Raw genomic sequence first — 17,921 nt, forward strand, 5'->3', positions numbered from 1 at the left:
ACTTCTGACAAGTTGAAGAGCTAATACTTTCCCACATTTCCACTTTTATGCATTACTATATTGAAACTTTTATGTTACATGATTGACTTCCAGACTTGTGCAAAACTGAACATGACTGAGGCTAATCAAGCCTGAAGTAAAGAACAGTAAATACTGACTTAATTATAATCACCCCAAATTTAAGAATAGGTAAAGTACGTATCAAAATGAGAACTAAGACATTAGAAATGAGCTTAGATCAAAAAGAAAAAGATGTAAGTAAGCATTACTGACCTTTGGAGAAAGATATTGAGAAGCCTCTGTTCTGGAGATCTCATTTCGAGAACATCATGTCATCTGCTCTGGATAGTTTGGACATTCAAGCTCCTGGAAGGAAGGAAAAATATCTGAGATGGCTTTCAAGCATGCTTTTCACAGTTTATGCTTTATGTCTCTCAATACAGCACAATGAAGACAAAAGAAAGTCTAAATACAAGATGTTTATTTTATTTTTAGAAAACTTATAAAATTGGATCTCTGTATTTAAGAATCTCTTATGGTTTGCCTCCTTCTCTGTTTTTATCTTATTTTTCCTTCCCTTCCCCTATGTTCACCTGTTGTGTTTCTCAAATTCCACATACGAGTGAAATCATATGATATCTGAGGGTTGCTGGAGGGGAGATTGGTGGGGGGATGGGTTAAATGGGTGAAGGGCATTAAGGAGGGCACTTTTGGGGATGAGTATTGGATGTCATATGTAAGAGATAAATCACTGGGTTCTACTGCTGAAGCCAAGAATACAATGTTAACTAACTTGAATTTAAATTAAAAAATATAAATTACAAAATTGGACCAATAGCATGTAATTTTAAGTGTTTTATTAATATATAATTAATATAGAACAAACTGCAACTGTTTACAGTGTACCGTTTATAAGTTTTGGAATATGTAACATGGATGAAACAATCAGACTGTAAAGACGGGGAACAATTTTCCTCTTGCCTCTTCCTTTTTTTAAAAAAAAAACTTTTTAATGTTTATTTATTTTTGAGAGAGAGAGTGAGCAGGGAAGGGGCAGAGAAGAGAGGGAGACACAGATTCCAAAGCAGGCTCCAGGCTATGACCTGCAGGCACAGAGCCCTATGCAGGGCTCAAACCCATGAAATGCAACATCGTGACCTGAGCCAAAGTCAGACGCTTGACCAACTGAGCCACCTAGGCACCCAGTCCTCCTGCCTCTTTTAATGACAACTTCACATCTTTTCCTGAACCTACCTTCATTCTGTTGCAACCACTGGTCTGCTTTTTTATAAATGTTTGTCTTTACTAGAATATTACATAAATGAAATCATACAATATGTACTCTTTTGTATGTTTTTTTAAATTCAGTGTAATTATTTTCATCTGCATTCATGTTGTAGCTTGTATCAATATTTCATTCATTTTTTGCTGAGTATTGTTCCATTTTGTGGACATACTATTTCAGTTGTGAATAGACATTTGAGTTATTTCCAAATTAATTATGAATAAAGCCATTGTAAACATTTGCAAACACATATTTGTAAAAAATATTTTATTTCTCTTGAATAAGTATCTATATATGGAATGGCTAGATCATATGGAAGATGTATGTTTCATTTTTTAAGAAACTGCTTTCCAAAATGATTGTTTCATTTTATAGTCCTTCAATCAGTGTGTATTTTAATGTTCCACATTCTTGTCAACAGTTGATACAGCAAGTCTATTTAATTGTAGCTATTTAATCTATGTGTTGTCACTACAGTGGTATATCATGGTAGTTGTCTTTTGCCTTGTCCTAACAATGTGTGATGCTGGACATCTTTTCATGTGCTTATTTGCTATTTGTACATTTTCTCCAGTAATATGTCTCTTCAAATTTTTTAGCCATTTATATATCATTTTTTAGAGTTCCATATATATTCTAGATAGTATCCCTCTACTAGACATACACACTAGATATAATTTCTGTGGCTTGCCATCTATTCTCTTAACTCTGTCAGAGAAAATGAGTCTTTAATTTTTATGAAGAAAAATTTATCAACCAACTCCATTATGAATCCTATTTATAGCATGGTATCAACAAATCTTTCCTATTTTAAGTCCATAGAGGGTGTTTTCCTATGTTTTCTTCTAGATGTTTTGTACTTTTAGGTTTTAAATTTAGTTCTATGTTCTATTTTGAGTTAATTTTGATTAATTGTGCAAAGTATCCTTATTTTTATGCTTTAGATATAAGATTGATGTGGCATCATTTGTCAAAAACAGAATCCAGTATCCACTGAATTGCTTTTCTATCCGTGTTATATATCATTGTCCATCTACATGTGGATCTATTTCAGTACTTCTTTTTTTTCTGTTCCATTGATCTACTTGTCTATCTTTATGCCAATACCATGCTGATATAAGACCTTTCTTTTTCTTTACAATTAGTATTTACTACTATAGATAGACCCATAAGTATCAATTTAGTAACATTCCACATATGTTGGCATGTTGTATTTTCATATTATTACTAATTACTAAGTACTATTATTTTATATTTGATTTTGTCATTGACCCATGAGATATTAAAAAATTTACTATTAAGTTTCTAAATATTTGGAGATTCCAGAAATCTTTCCTTTATTGATTTCAAATTATTAAATATCACCTGAATGCTTTAAAATTTATCCAGACTTGTTTTATATATAAAAAGATGTTCTGTCTTAATAAATGTTCTGGATGCACTTGAAAGAGTGTGAAAGGGAACTGTATTATACTCTTGTTGGATGAGGTGTTACAGATATCAATTAGGCATGTTGTTTGATAGTGTTGATTAAACCTCTGCATGTGTACAGATTTTCTGTCTACATGTTCTATCAACTATTGAGAAAAGATTACTGAAACCTCTGACTATAATTTATAGTGTTTATTTCTCTATTCAACTCTAACAGTTTTTGCTTCATACATATTAAACCTCTGTTATTAAGTATAAGTGTACAGAGTGTATGCCCTCAGAATGACTGGGTCTCTTTATGAGTATGAAATCACATTCTTTATTCTTGGTAGGAGCCTTTGCCCTAAAATCAAATTTCTGAAGTTAATATAATATTGAATTTCACTTTTGGTTACTGTTAGCATAGTATGTATGTGCACATCCGTTAACTATTTATAATCTTTTTTTAATTGTGAGATGATTAAATTTACATATAACCATAAAAATTAATAGAAACCCAATGTGCCCTTTACCCAGTTACTTTTCATGGCAACTGTGCAAAACTATCATGTCATATCACAACCAAGATACATTGGTACAGTCAAGATACAGAATATTTCCATCAAAACAAAGATCCCTTATGTTGCCCTTGTAGCCACTCCCACATCCTTCATACTCCATATGCTTCTAAACCCTGGGCAATCACTCATCTGTTTTTCATTGCATAAAGTTTCCATTTTATGAATGTTATATAAATGAAACCATACAGTATGTAATCTTTGGAATTCACCTTCATAATTTGGCATGATTCTCTGGAAACTTATCAAAGTTTTTGCATGTATCAATAATTTGTGTCTTTTTATTGCTGAATAGTATTTATTAGTATAGATATATCACAGATTTGCTTACCATTCATTGGTGTTAGAATATATAAGCTATTTCTAGTTTTTGTCTATTACAAATGAAGCAGCTCTAAACATTCATATAAAGATTTTCATTTCTCTTGGATAAATGCTGAGCTGTATGTCAAACTGCAAAGTTTCTTAAGAAACTGCCAAACTGTACCATTTTAGAGAGAATGGCTCTCTAAAATGTACCATTTTACAATCCTACCAGCAGTTCATAGGTGATCTAGTTTGTAAATATTCTATGTTACTATTTTGGTGTTGTCACTATTTTGTATTGTAGGCATTCTGGTAGCTGTGTAATATTATCTCATTCAGGTTTTATTTTGTATTTCTTTAATAACTAATGAAATTAAACATCTTTTCGTGTGTTTTTTGACATCTGTAGCTCTTTTCAGTGAATTTTTCTCCTCATGTTTTTTTGTCCATTTTCTAACTGGATTGTTTGTTTAGTGTTAAACATTAGGAGTGTTTTTGTTTTTGTTTTTGTTTGTTTAGAGTTTGGGGATCTTTTTTATTTGTTTACATTCTCTAGTTAAAATATTTTACAGTAACATTGAAAGTTCTTTATATATTCAATAACTTTTAAATTCAAGAATATATATTCAATATATTCAAATGTTCAGTTATATTCAAGATATAAAGAATATTGATATATTCTTTATTAAAGAATATTTTAAATATTTTGTATATCAGTTCTTTATTGAATATATTATTTGCAATTATTTTCTCCCAGTCTGTATCTTGTCTTTTCATACTTTTACCAGAATCTTCTGTAGAGTAAACATTCAATTTTGAAGTGCAATTTATCAATATTTCTTTTATCTATTCCACTTTAGTTGTAAAACCTAAGACCTTTACAACAAGCTCTAGATTCTGATTTTTTTTAAGAGAGAGAGAGAGTGAGAGAGACAGAGCGGGAGCACATGCTTGAGCAGGAGAGGGGCAGAATCTTAAGCAGACTCCAAGCCGAGCACGTAGCCTCACTCAAGGCTTGACTTGGGGCTCGATTCCACGACCTTGGGATTATCAACTGAACCAAAATCAAGAGTTGGATGCTCAAATGACTGAGCCACCCAGGCTCTAAATTTATGATCCATTTTGACTTATTATGTGAGAAAGGTTAAAGTTTAGGTCAAGGTTTTGTTTGTTTCATTTCTTTGATTGTTACTATCAATATCCAATTGCTCCAGCATCATTTGTTGAAAAGGAAGCTGCATTGATTTACTTTTACTTATTTGTCAAAAATCAATTGCATATTTTGTTGGTCTATTTTTATATTTTCAATTGTGTTCCATTGCACTGTGTGTCTATTCTTCCACCAGTACTACAGAGTCTTATTTTCTATAGCTATACGATAAGTCTTAAAATTTAGTAGACAGATTCCTTCCACTTTTTTCCTTTTTTCAAAACTATATTAGCTATTCATACAATAGGATGCAGCAATACTTCCACTTCTGAGTATTTATCCAGAGAAAATGGATAAAAACACTAATTCTGAGGCATCTGCGTGGCTCAGTCAGTTAAGTGTCTGACTCTCAGTTTCGGCTCAGATCATGATCTCATAGTTTCACGAGTTCAAGCCACACGTCGAGCTCTGTACTGATGGTGCTGAGCCTGCTTGGGATTCTTTCTCCCTGTCCCTCCTCTGCTCACACTGTCTCTATCTCTCTCTATATAAATAAACTTAAAAAAATTAAAAAGAAGAAAAAAAACACTAACTTAAAATGATACATGTATCCCCATGTTCGCTGCAGCATTATTTATAACAGCAAAGATATGGAAACAACAATAGTATAAAGGAAAATTATTCACCCATAGAAAATAATGAAATCTTACCATTTGAGAAAAATGAATGGAGACCTCGAGCACATTATGCTTACTGAAATAAGTCAGGCAGAGAAAGATACATACCATCTGATCACTCTTAAGTGTGGAATCCAAAAAACAAACAATCAACCAAACAAGCTCATAAATACAGAGAACAGATTGATGGTTGTAAAAGGTGAAGGTAGATGCCTGAACTGTATTGTTGTTGCTGTCATTTAAATAAATTAAATACTTTTTAAGAAAAAGAAGATAGCAAGGATCTGCTGGTGTTTTGTAATTGTAATTTGAGTAAACCATTTAAATAGCAATGTTTCTACTCAGCTCATACCAAAAAAATAGATTTAATGGATAGCCACCAGATGTAAATAAGCAAAAGCTAACTTGTTATTTTTAGAATGGAAGTACATAGCTATATGACAGTTATTGAGACATATATTTATAAATCTCATGACATACAAGTAACCATTAGAACAAAGTATATGTTAATAAAGTTTAAATTTCTATATTTAAATAAACTCAAAATCAAGTATTAGTTCTATGGGTGTGTATTTCTTAGGATTTCCTACATAGACAAAAATAGGAAACGTTTTATTTATTCTTTTTTTTATATATGCCTATTTTCTTTTAGTGCCTTACTGATCTGGTTAGAACTTCCACAGCACCATAGTGAGAGGTGCCTGGGTGGCTCAGTTGGTTGAGCATTGTACTCTTGATGTCGGCTCAGGTCATGATCTCACAGGTTAGTGAGTTTGAGTTCTGAGTTGGGCTCCAGTGTTGACAGAGCAGAGCCTACCTAGAATTCTCTCTGCCCCTCCCCCACTTATGTGGGCTTTCTCTCTTTGAAAATAAATAAATAAGCATAAAAAAAAAACCTTTCAGCACGATACTGAATAAGTCTTGAGAGAGTACGTCCTGGTATTGTTCCCTCTATTAGTATTAAGCCATTAAGTCTTCCATCATAGAGTATAATGTTAGCTGTAGGGTTATTACAGGTGTTCTTTATCAAATAAGGAAGTTCCTATCTATTATTATTATTTATTCTGAGAGTGTTTATCATGAATGGATGTTGAATTTTGTCAAACATATTTCTGCATTGATTGATATAATAATATGATTTTTCCCCTTCAGTCTATTAATATGGTGGATTACATGGATTAATTTTTAATTATTGAACCAAGCTTACATTTATAGAATAAATCCCACTTGATCATGGTGTATGATTATTTTTATATATTGCTGAATTCTATGTATGAACATTTTATTATGGATTTTATGCATCTATATTTGTGAAGGATACTGGTCTGTGGTTTTCTTTCCTTTTACTATCTTTGTCTGGTTTTGCTATCAAGGTGATTCAAATATTATAAAATGAATGAGAAAAATTCCCTTTTCTATATAAGAGAATGTGTAGAACCAGTGTTAACTCCTGTTTAAACATTTGGTAGAATTCTCCACTGAAATAATATAGCCCTTAAGATTTCCTTTTTAGAATTTTTTACATTAAAAATTAAACTTGTACTCATTGATATAAATCCATTTAAATTATTATCTGTTTAATCCTTGATATGTTGCGGTTACTTGTTATTTTTAAGAAAGTGGTTAATTTTTTCTAAGTTGTTAATTTACATCAAAATTATGTTATATTTTCCATAATATTCCCTTATTATCATTTTTGTATTTAAATGAACTGTAGGGATATTCTCTATTTCATTCCTGTTATTGTAATTTATATTTTTTACATTTATGGTTTAGCAGTCTTTCTAGAGGTCTCCATTTTATGGGTGCTTTCAAAGAAGCAACCGTTTCAAGTACTCTATTGTTTTTCTATCTTCAGTTTCATTAATTTCTGTTCTAATCTTCATAATTTTCATCTTTTTGTTTGGGGTTTGTTTTCCTCTTCTTTTTCTCAGTTCTTGATGCTTGATCCTTTCCAAGGTATGTGTTTAGTGCTATACATTTCCCTCTCAACACTGTTTTAGATGTGTCCTCCAAATTTGGGGTACTGTATTTTGATTTTCATTCATTTTAGTGTCCTTTTGATTGCCTATGAGAAGTCAGCTTTGACCTGTGTTTCACTTAGAAGGGTTGTTTACTTTCCAAGTTTTTGTAGATTTTCCCATTATATTTCTATGATTTAATTCTAATTTGATTCCATTGTTGTTAGAGAACACATTCTACAAGATTTTACCTTTTTTATACTTGTTGCAATTTGTGTTATGACTCAGGATATGCTCTAACTTATTATATATCCCATGATCACTTGAACATAATGTGAATTCTGCTATTATTGTTAGGTGAAGTGTTCTATACATATCAACGAGACCCTATTGGTTGGTGCTATTGTTGGGTTGTTCTATACACCTTGCTGATTTTCTATCAGTTGTTGACTGAGCAGTGTTGAAGTCTTCCACTCACATGGATGCTTTATTTCTCCTTTTGTTGTTTTTTCTTGATTCACATATTTGCGGTTGTTTGGTATATATACATTTAGGATTGCTTTACATTCTTGGTGGATTAACCCTTTTATCATGATATACTATTCCTCTATGATGTTGATAATTTTCTTTGATCTGAAGTCTACTTGCTCTGCTATCAATACAGACAGTCCTGCTTTCTTTTGATTAAAATTTGCATGACATATCTTTTCCTACACTTTTAACTTTTAGCTTAACTTGTTATTCTAAAGTGAGTAATTTGTAGACATCATAGGTCATTTTTTAAAAACGTGCTAATCATTGCCTTTTTTGGGTGAATTTTGATGATTTTCATTTATTGTAATTATTGATACATTAAGACTTAAGTCTGTTTTTTGTTTTTTGTTTTTTTGCTTTCTGTTTTTCTGTTTTACATTTCTCTGTTTCCTTTTTCATACCTTTCTGTCAGTTATTTGAACCCTTTTTAGATTCCCATTTTGATTTGTATATAGTGTTTCTGATTGTATTTCTTTGTATAACTTTTCTAGCGTTTCTCTGAGTATTGAATTACATATACATAACTAAACACAGTCTCCTGGTATTGTCATTTTTCTAGTTTGAAAAATCTTACTTCTATGTCCCTTTACTCCTCCCTGTTTAAAATATAATTGTCTTAAATAATTCTTCTACATATGTTTGAAACTATATGGAGCAATTAATAATGTTTGCTTCAACCATTAAACACAATTTAGAAAATTAATAAAAGAAAGAAAGCCTACTGTACCTGTACACATTTTTTTAATTATTGAAATATAACTGACAAACAATGTTAGTTTCAGGTGTAAAACATATTGATTTGACAATTCTATGAATTACTCAAGGCTCACCACTGGTGGTAAGTATAGTCATCATCTAATATTAGTACAATATTACTGACTACATTCCCTATGGTGTGCCTTTCATCTCTGTGACTCATTTATTTTGTAATTGGAAGGTTGAGCCTCTTAGTCGCCTTCATCTATTTAGACCATCACCCACCCACTTTCCCTTTGGCAACTGTCAGTTTTTTCTCTATATTTAAGAGTCTGTTTTTTGTTTGTTTATATTTATGCCCATTCTTGTTTATCATGTTCTTTTCACATTTCTCTTCACGTTCCAAAGATCCTTTTTTTTTTTTTTTTAATAATTTCCTTTCTGAGGGCACTTGGGTGGCTCAGCAGGTTGAGTGTCTGACTCTTGATGTCAACTCAGGTCATGATCTTACAGCTTGTGAGTTTGAACCTGCGTTAAATTCTCTGCTTGGGATTCTCTGTCTCCCTCTCTCTGCTCCTCCCTGGAGCATGCATGTGCCAGCTCTCCTTCTCTCAAAAATAAATAAACAAACATTAAAAAGTAATTTCCCTTCTGTTAAAAAAATTCACTTCAGTCATTCCGATTAGGCCTGCTAGTAACAAATTCTCCCCATTTTTCTTCTGAGAATGTCTATATTTCCTCTTCATTCCTGCATGATATTTTTACTGGATGTAATATTTGGGGTTGACAGATCTTTTCTTTCAGCACTTAAAAAATATTGTGAGACTTTCTTCTGGCCTCCATGATTTCTGAAGAGATACCACTATCATTTGAATAGCCCGCTGCCCCCCCCCCCCCATATAATGTATCATTCTTCTTTGCTTCCTTTCAAGACTTTTTCTTTGCCCTTAGGTTTCAAATGGTTTGTTATGATGTAAATTGGCATAAATTTATTTGGGTTCAACTTGCTTAAGTTTGCTCAACATCTTGAATCTGTATGTCAAGGTCTCCTGGCACTTTTTAAGTTTTCGGCTATATAATGGTATTATATCATATATATATTTACCGTTTTATTCTCTACAATTCAGTTTAGGTAATTTCTTTTAATTTGTTTTCCTCTTCCCTGATTATTCCTATGTTCCTTCTATTCTACTTTTCCACTGAAATTTTTGTTTAGATTATTTTTCAGTTCTAAATTTTCAGTTTGATTCTTGCTGTTTTGGTTCAATGTACTATATATTTACTAAAGTTTTCTATTTCCATTTGATTCAGACATGTTCACAATTGCTCCTTGAAGCATTTTCACCATGACTGCTTTAAAATTTTTGTCAGATATTTCTTTGTCATCTCACTGTTGGCTCCTTTAATACTCTATTTTTCATTCAGTTTGAGACTGTTCTGATCCTCAGCATCGTGAATGATTTTTTAACTGATATTATTATTTTATGTTCTGAGAATCTGAATCTTATATGTATATATATTTATTTATTTATTTTTAATTTTAGAGAGAGAGTGTGAGCAAGGAAGAGGGGCAGAGGGAGAGAGAGAGAGAGAGAGAGAGAGAGAGAGAATCTTAAGCAGGCTCCATGCTGAGCATGGAGCTGGACACGGGGTTTGATCCCACGATCCTGGGATCATGACCTGAGCCAAATCAAGTGTCGGACACTCAACCAACTGAGGCACCAGGTGCCCCTGAATCTTATTTAAATTTACCCTGTTTAATTGACATATAATTCACATACCATAAAATTAACCTCTTTAAAGTGTACAATACAGCACATTCTACACTTGCACAAGACTACAACTATCAGCACTATCCAATTCCAGAATATTTTATTCACCCCCAAAAGATACCAGTCACTCTTATTCATCCCTTCATAGCCCCTGACAACCAATAATTTATGTCCTATGTACTTGAATATTCTGAAAACTTCATATAAAAGGAATCATAGAATAAATAATCTTTTGTGTCTGGCTTTTTAAATGTAGCATAAAGTTTTTAAGGTTCACCCATGCTGTAGTATATATCAGTATTCTATCCCTTTTTATGGCTAAATAAAACTACAGTGTACGGATATACCAAATTAATTTACTCAATAAAGAATAAGACTATCACAAAGTTATTTTAGGGGTGTGAGAGAACATGTTTTTCAATTGTCTTGGGTATATACCTGGTGGTGAAACTAGTGAGTTATATGGAACCTCTAGATTGGATTTTTGAGGAACTGTTTTCCAAAGTTATTGCACTATTTTGCATTATTACAGTGATGTTTGAGAGCAGATCTTCCGTTTTAACTGACTTTTTCTGATACCTTGGATTCCTGGTTTAATTTCCTCAACTCAAATAATTCACTGGGGTCCACCTTGATTCTCACTTCCTAGATATCAACCTGAAAACTATTTCAAGATACTAAACTGAGTCTGTCTCAGTGCTCAACCTTTCTTTTCCTCCTGTCTATTAGGGAATTGTCCTTTGTTATCTGTGTCCAAAATCTTGACATATCTATATCTATATCTATATCTATATCTATATCTATATCTATATCTATCTATCTAACTATATGCTTGTTTTCACTATTACTTTACTGTTCTTACTGAGTTTTGGTTGTTTCTGATGAATTTCAAATCTTTTTCCTTTTACACCACCTTGATTGAAAGTGAAAGGCTTAACATATAATTTTGAGAAGAGGAGAAAAAGAAAAAAAGGGGACAACAATAAAAATAAAAATGCATGGATGTTAGACTCAATCACTGCCAACAGAAATAGGTCCCAATAAAGTATTCTTAATTGTCCTAGTACTAGAATTTAGTGCTTTTGGATTCACAAATGTCCTTAATTGCATACATTAATTTTCTATATATGTAAGTAAAATTTTCTCTGGAGCAAGTCCATATTTTCTTGCCTTCTAAAGAAATCTATTATTAATAAATAATTAATAACAAATTCAATAAGAGATCTTAAGACCAGAAGTTATCAAATCAACTGAGGTCAGATAAACCCTTTAAAAGTCATATGGTGACTTAAGAAAAAAACTTCAGTTTTAGAAGGTTTCCAGGCAAGAAATAGGACAAAGTCTAAATTTTTTTTTCTATGTTCCTTATAATTCCTTATAATTCCTCCTTTCTATATTCCTTAGAATTTCCTCTCAAACTTCTACAGATTTGAGGCAGAAAGAAACAAATAATCCCTGCAGTCATCTTTTCAAACAAAATTGCTGAACACTGGCTTTTTAAAAGTGGCAATTCATTTTCTTTCTCAAAATCACTCAAATTCTGATAATTACTATTTTTCTTAGTTGTCACGCCAAATTGAATAGATTTATTTTCTTTTCTATTCTAAGTGTTAATAAGAAGCTAATATAATCCAAGGACCTAAGTACTCAAGCATACGTAGTTTGGAATAGGGATTAGGTTGGTGTGGTTTTAACCAAGTAACAATAGCTGCTGTAAGAAAATTAGCAAATGGCAGTCTTAATATCTATTTTTTGAAGCTCCTTTAAATGTATTATGTCTAATCTAAAACAGGATATTTGTCATTGTTGAGTTTAGGAGCCTCTTTAACATAATGGGATGTCAAAGCAATGGTCAAAATGAAAAAAATAAATAAATGAAAATTACTGTCTGTTGGTTTGTTGATATTAAATTCACCAAATAATGTGTGCAAAGCTATTCCTGAACCATACTTCATATCTGGACCTCACCAATGACTTCCATCCCATCTCTGAATTTCATTTCATTACTGACTGTAAAATTCCTGCTTCAAACCTAGAGGGAAAATGGGGAAGCTAGGAAGCTCAAGGATGTAATGGAACAGCCGTCTCAAAAATTACCTGACAATATGTAAAACAATACATGACATATTTCAAAATATAATCACTATTTTATTTTCGGGGGGGGAGCAAGAGTGTTTTGCACTATCCTTAATGTCAAACTGCAATGACAAAATGCCACCTACATGTCAAAACAATATGTGAATTAGGGCTTCTTAATCTAGAGTCAGTTTAGGCATATAGAAAGCTAATAATTTAAGCAATTATTAATATATTATTAAGATCTCTGCCCTTAAAGCTCAATAAATAGTTGCTGAGTGTCCCCTGTGTGCCAGGCCTTGTGCCATTCTTTCATTTTAAAAAGTCTAAAATATCATGGGGTTGAATACACAGGAAACAAAACATTCATGACTTCAGTGCCTCCTGTTAATAGGAATTAATATGAACAACACTTGACATTATGGAAGCTTTAATTAAATTGGAAAATGTCAGGGAAGGAAAATGCAATTAAGCCTAGGTATATTTAAGCTTTGCTATTATCACTACACAAAATGGGACATATAACTTCAATGCTGTATATTGAGCAATCATAAAATCCTAAGGCAAATGACCATGTTGTGTCTGCTCATCCTTAACATGCACAAGAAAATATGGATTATTTTCCTTAATAATAAAGCAGTTTACTAACAGTTAAAATGTTTCTCCAATTTAAAATTCCTCCAACACAAAATTCTCACCCTGAAGCTTCCTACTAAATTGTTTCACGAAAGAAATCTTCGTTATTAGTCTTCACCTCAAGAGATACATCCTTGCATCACTAATCTGCCAAGATACAGAGTCTCAATCTGAGGTTCTCTATTATAGATAATTTAAATGGTTTTCCAAAGGCTGAAGCATGACAAATGCATTGATCTCTTGGGAGAAATTTAGATTTTTTTTTTGATAGAAATCTCTTAGAACTAGTTTATAGAGTAAACCATTTTTATGGTTTGACCTCTCTTTTGATTAATTCTGAATATATGAATTTAGTCTCTGATTCCAGCCCTTTCTGTTGTCATTTGAGGTGTAGCTGAAACTACTAAGTAATTTGGTGCAGCTGAAAAAACAGTGGAACTTCAAAGTGTACAATATATGAGCTTTCTAACGCAGAAACAGTACTTCCCCAGGATAAAATCAAGAATGGACAAACTGTCAGTTTTTCTGACAGACAATATTTAAAAGCAATGTGCAACAGTTTTGAGCATTTCTTATTAAGGACCTTAAAATTTAATACCAATTCATAATATTTGCGGATAAAAGACAAATAATAATTCTGCATTGCCAAAGATAACCTTATTGATATGAAAGGAAACAATACAGACTGAAATAAAACAGAAGAGTGTGGTAATGTATTTAAGCATTTCCAATTAAAAACCCTTTAGGGTAGGCATGCGTTTATCATACTACCTCCAATTAATCTACAGGGTCTTAAAAATATGCCAAATACTTATAAACCATAAGGTGGTACAAGAGGGAATGGAATCAGGTGAAGTATTTTGGTTTAGAAAGACAAATGAAAGTAGATATTTGGAAAAATCTGGATGTCAGTATAGGATATAGGAAAAATGAATGGTGGTTGAAGAGAGAAAAGAAGAGAATGAAAGATAGAAGATAACACAAACAGAACTACTGAAAACCTAAAACAGGCACTTGTGAGGGCAAGAACTATTTCTTATCTTTCTTCTGAATCCTCCATAGCCCAATGTAGGACTTACTTGGCACAAAACTAGTGGTCAAAATACTAATAAATGTATTAGTTGATTAAAACAAAACTTCCAGGGGTGCCTGGATGTCTCAGTTGGTTAAGCGTCCAACTCCTGATTTTGGCTCCGGTCAAGGTCTCATAGTTCATGAGATCAAGTCCTGCATTAGGCTCTTCACTGACAGCACAGAGCCTTCTTGGGATTCTCTTTCTTTCTCTCTCTCTCTCTGCCCCTCCTTCACAAGCATATGTGCTCTCCCTCTCTCTCTCAAAATAAATAAACATTAAAATATGTATATGTATATGTATATATATATACATATATACATACATATATACATATATATGTGTGTATACATACATATATATACCATATATATATTATGCCATATATATGGCATAATCAAAGGGAATCAACTGAAGTAGTTAGCTTTTGAAGAGTAAAACCCCAGTTTGGCAGTATCTTGATTTTGATACCATCCATAGGGATTTTCTTGTAAAGTAGGAAAACTCATAAATATGATTGTTAATGCAACAGGTGAACAGCCTCTGGGACTGACTCACATTAACCAATGTCATAACAGACTCATGTATAAAAACCTAAACAGCAATTCTAATTTTATAATACACATGATCTCTAGAACATCAAATATCTCTCTTTTTATTAGCACACCAATAAACAGTAATGCAGAATTTACATCTGAATATTGCAGAATGAAATGGGTACGTGTTTTACTACCTGATTGTAAAAGTTGTCAACCTATTATCATTTACCAACTCACATTCATCCTTACCCATAGGCTCTTCCTTTGTTCTTGCTACAACAAATGAGTTTTCTAAAACCAATTCTATCTAAAACCAATCCTTCATGCATTATATTCTAGTCTCTCATACCTACTAAAGGACATTTTACTTTTCTCTTTTTTCAATGTTTTCTTTCTACACTGCGCCCCCCCCCCCGCACCGCACCCCCAATCAACCAGCTTTTCCCACAGGTTTCCTTGTTGGAGTAAAGGATTAATCTATCCTCTGGTATTTCAAGACTAAACATAAACTTGCAGTAAACTTTTTAACTCCTATCTTCTCTCACACTTCACATAGTTCATCAGCACATTAAATATCCATAGTTTAACCAAGGCTCATACTTTCAATCTTACTAAGTTCAAGCCAGTATACTTTTCTGACTAAATTAAAATCATTGCCTCTAAACTGGCCTCCTTGAATTTTCCCTTAAATACTTCAATTTATTAACACCAATGTTGTCAGAGTGATTATTTTAAAGCACACATTATGTGTTTTTTCTTTTGTTCATATTACTGCAGAGCCTTCCTATCTATCTCAGCGTCACAGCCAAATAAACTCATCAATTTTATTTCTGCTGTAGTCTTCACTCACCTTGCCCTAGACACATCCAGGCTGTTTCTTAAGCACATTAAGAAAGGGCATGTTTCTTTTCACTCTGCCTGGATCACGTACTTTTCCCTCTGCCTGGACCATTTTCTTCTAGGTATTATTTCCTTGGTTCCTTCAGGTTTGTTATCAAATGCTATTGTATCCACTTTTTATAAAATAACCATTTCCGGGGCGCCTGGGTGGATCAGTTGGTTAAGCGTCCGACTTTGGCTCAGGTCATGATCTCATGATCTGTGAGTTCAAGCCCCGCGTCGGGCTATGTGCTGACAGCTCAGAGCCTGGAGCCTGCTTCACATTCTGTGTCTCCCTCTCTCTGCCCCTCCCCTGTTCATACTCTGTCTCTCTCTGTCTCAAAAATAAATAAACGTTAAAAAAATTTTTTTAAATAAATAAATAAAAAATAAAATAAAATAACCATTTCCCTCATCTTTGCCACATTCTATTCTTACCTAATTATATCTCATTTGTGTCTCTTTTTTCCTACATAACAATTACTATTATCTAACTGATACTACCAGCTTTGCTATTTAATAGCTGTGTGACTTTGGGCAAATTACTTAGCAGGATGCCTCAGTTTCAATATTTATCAAATGGAAATACTATTAGTAATTGCCTCATATTATTGACATGAGGATTCAATAATTTGATGTGTGTAATATGCTTAGATCAGTGCCAATTAAATCAGTAATATGATAGTTATCATTTTATTATGATTGTTATTAGCATCTTATAATTATTCATGTCTTGCCTACCTTATGGAATACTCCATGAGAATTGAAACATTTTATGTCCACTGTTCTATCCTAATACCTTAATCAGAATGTGGTACATGACAGGTGATTGAGAAACATCATTTGAATGAATGATGACATATTAGAAGGTGGAAAGTAAGTTTTTAAGTTTCTGCCAGTCAAAATTAATCACTCCTTTTTCTGCCCCAAATACCAACTTGTATTTACACAAAAGTCTTCCCCATTAGGTAGACTGATACTAAAAGGTGAAGATGCTGCTTTATTTATCTTTGTATTCTGTAAAATATTAACTCTATAGCCTTTGATTTGTAGGGCTACTTTTAAAATTTCTTTTATATTTTCAAATACACTGAAAACCCTAAATAACTCAGTTATGTTCAGGAGCCACATAATAAGAGTTTCCTCCCTGTAATGCAGTAAAGTAAGAAAAGCTTAACTAAATTATTGAAATATCAATATGCCAATTGCCTAACTCCTAGTCTATTTCTAGGGAATAATTCATATGCACTATACTCCTGTGAATCATTAAGCAGCCCTCTATGGGGGGATATAATGTCAAGTATACCAATGGTTACTAATTGATTGGAGTGTTTTTTTATGATGAATATTAGGTTGTTCAGTCTAGGTAGATGAAAGAGACATTAAATGGTCTTCTAATTCATGAAAATCTTTGTTGATATTATTAATTCAAATAGATAAAATAACTTCTCAAACAGAAAATGAGCTACTTTTTATAAGAATTACTTTTCTGTAAGGATTTCTGCAGTTTGTAATTGGATAAATATAAATATTAATATAGCAAAAAAGTTTCCCACAAAAGTAGTGTAAACTGGTACTTACAGAAATAAAAATGAACCACTTAAGAATTTATAGCCTAGTTCTACCTCCCCTACCAATTGTTTGAGATTTTACATTATTTCTAGAGTTCTTCAGAAAGAGCATCATGATAAAAAATAAAAATATTTGTGAGTTTATTATTTACCTAACTTTACTAAAGATAAGAAATGGGGATGATGGCAAATGGCAGGTTGACAAGTTGAACACATCATTTCCTAAGGGATATTTTAATAGGCAAACACAGCAGGTGACTTATATACTGATGTTAGTACTCTGGTATCACCTAATATCTCTGTTTCACAGCAACAATATGAAGTTTCATATAGAGCTTGGTTAAAATAAAAAAAATAACTTTTTTGCACTTGGGCTAGGATATAAAAGTGCGTTTGATCTTTATATGCTTGTATTTGAGGTCACACTTCTCTGAACAGTAGTAAGACCATTATGGACCATGAGTCACTGTGAAAGACCAAAAATTTTCATGGCAATAATCCTGTGCAATTCATAAAGTTGGGGGAAATTATTGCCTATGTAGGAGGGGTGAACAATAAAGCAAGAGGGTGAGGCTGTTGGTGTATATTTTTCATTCCATTTCTGACTACTGCCATTTGGGATATCCAACAACACTTAGATCTTTGGTAAATGATAAAAACTTGCCTGCTTATCCCCATTTTATTAACTCTATGGAACTTCTGAAAGGTTATGTGTCACATCAAAGTTTACTAGTTGAACTTGAAACACTAATATCACAGCATTCCATTTCCACGTTCTA

The 17,921-nt window shown here is 32.5% G+C and overlaps 1 long non-coding RNA gene across 1 annotated transcript in view; it reads right to left on the minus strand.

Annotated features, from left to right (window-relative positions):
• Positions 1-278: 278 nt before the first annotated feature.
• The window catches only part of LOC144615814 (uncharacterized), a 246,483-nt gene continuing 228,840 nt past the window's right edge, over positions 279-17,921 (minus strand). The window contains exon 3 of the long non-coding RNA XR_013554426.1: positions 279-366. This is a non-coding gene — a long non-coding RNA (uncharacterized LOC144615814). The remainder of the gene's footprint in view (positions 367-17,921) is intronic.

Source organism: Panthera onca, chromosome A3 (assembly GCF_046562875.1).
Source record: "Panthera onca isolate mPanOnc1 chromosome A3, mPanOnc1 haplotype 2, whole genome shotgun sequence".
NCBI lineage: Eukaryota > Metazoa > Chordata > Mammalia > Carnivora > Felidae > Panthera > Panthera onca.